This window comes from Mesocricetus auratus, unplaced genomic scaffold (assembly GCF_017639785.1).
Source record: "Mesocricetus auratus isolate SY011 unplaced genomic scaffold, BCM_Maur_2.0 Super-Scaffold_4256, whole genome shotgun sequence".
NCBI classification, from domain to species: Eukaryota; Metazoa; Chordata; class Mammalia; order Rodentia; family Cricetidae; genus Mesocricetus; species Mesocricetus auratus.
In genome coordinates this window covers 6,128,930-6,131,201 of record NW_024429182.1, presented here as the reverse complement: position 1 = coordinate 6,131,201, position 2,272 = coordinate 6,128,930, and positions in this window count along the sequence as shown.

The window sequence follows — 2,272 nt, the reverse complement described above, 5'->3', positions numbered from 1 at the left end:
CCAGTGTCCACAGAAGGAGAAATCTCAGTCTAACCCAGACATTAGGAAAAACGGAGGAAGACGATAAGAGATAAGGTTGGAATGGGGTTACCCAAGGGAGGGAGATGAAAGTAAGGCCCCTCCAGCACAGCCCATGCCAAAGGCCAGGCGTAGGGAGAGTGGATCGGTTCTCTGTCGCCGTCTGGTAAGGCAAGGGAGAAGGGGCTTGAGTGAGCCCCATAGGGGATCTAGGGACCAGGAAGGGTCTGGATATGAAGCGGCACAGGGGACCAGTTCTGCAGAGCTCGAGCTGGTGCAACATGGGATCAGGGTCTAGTGGCCCAACAGGCAAGGCTCCTCACATGTGGGTCAGGACCTGAGGTAGATGGTGTCAGGCCCACAGCCTGGAAGCGGCTCAGAAGAGGGCTGTCCTCAAAAGTACTGCCTAGCCACGAAGGCGGGAAAAGGGGTGGAGAGTGGAGGAGGCATGGGAGCGTATCTCACTGAGGGTTTCTACTGCTGTGAAGAGACACCATCACCACGGCAACTCTTATAAAGGAAACATCTAATTGGGGTGGCTGGCTTACAGTTTCAGAGGTTCCATCCATTATCACCAAGGTGGAGAGCAGGGCGGCATGCAGGCAGATGTGGTGCTGGAGCTGAGACCTCTACGTCTTACCGGCCGACAGGACGTCGACTCAGACACTGGGCAGTGTCCTGAGCATAGGAAACCTTAAAGTCGGCCGCCGCAGGGCCACACTTCCCCCAGCAAGGCCGCACCTCCTGATAGCACTACTCCCTGTAAGACCATGGGGCCAATTACATTCAAACTACCGCAGAGCGTGTCTGTTCCACAGTGTGACGTTTGCCCAGCTCTTCAGCCCTCCAAGCGAGCCTCCGGGTAAGGCTGCGCCTTCAAACGTCAGCATTGCTTGCTTTCATACCGTGCTCCAGGCACATCCACGGCCATTGTGCCTCCGTGGCCCACCCCCTTCTCCCCACAGCCCCGCCCCCCGTTTTCAGTAGGCACAGAGGGGAAGAGTCTTGAGTTATCACAGGCCGGTCTTGTGTGGGGTGAGGCCCAGGTGTAATGCACACGGCCCTCCAAAGTCCTATTGGCTGACCTGGTCCCCACCTCTGCACTACCTAAGCCCTGCTCTCCTTTGCACTCGGGACAACCGCCACTCCCACCACGGCCAACCCTCCCAGACCCCTCCTCTCCCAATGGCAGCCCTGTGGACTCAGCGTCTCCCAAGCTCCGAGTGTACTCTCATCCTGGGACCCTGAAACAGTCTACAAGTCCTTCGACTTGGAGAGCTCTTCTGCAGGTGAACCCTCCGTTCCCAGTGCCTCTCAGGAGATGACTTAGCCCGCCGCGGCCCCTCCTCTCTTGCAGGCATCTTACTCCTTATGCTCCCTTCCCCGTTTCTCGTGAGAGCCTTGCCACACATGTCTTGCCCAGCTTGAGCTATTTTTGGCTTACCGTCCATCATCTCCACTATGAGGGGAGCTTCAGGGGAACAGGTTTCAGTCAGGGGGATTTGTTGTTAGAGCCCAGCATCCCGAGCATAACAATGTGTCTAATAGCTATTTGTTGGGTGATCATTAGTGAGTGGAATGAATGAATGATTAGATGGATGCATGGATGGATGCATGGATGGATGCATGGATGGATGCATGGATGGATGGATGCATGGATGGATGGATGCATGGATGGATGGATGCATGGATGGATGGATGCATGGATGAATGAATGAGAGTGGGCTTATACTGTCTACTACTATCCTCACTATTCAGCTTCTTTTTCCAGCTAAGTAGATATTTCCCTGATCAGGCTTCCCCAGCCTCTGGGGCCCAGACTTCCTCTCCTGTCCCTTATTTTTGCCTCAGGGCCTCCACATCTGTTACCAGCTGTTTCACCACTGCAATTGAGCTCCCTTGCCTTCTCCGCCCGGGGTCAGCCCAGGAGGGCCTGGAGTTCAGATGGAAAACACTAAAACATCTCTGCCTCCCCCTGCTCTACCCAAGGAAGTCATCAAGCGGCTGGGGCTGAAGAGCAAAGAGCTGAACCCGACACACAGTAACCACACGGGCACCAAATCCAGGAGACCATGGCGACCGCTTGCAGTCACAGCTGCTCTCATTCCCTCATTCTTGTGTGTTTTCATCCAACGGCGCTTGGAGACGGCGTTCTTCTGGATACCGGGGATGCTGCAGTGAGCAAATTAACCACGGTTTTTCTAGAAACTGGGGCCACTGCAGAATTATTTAGTACAAGGTCACACTGAAGTAG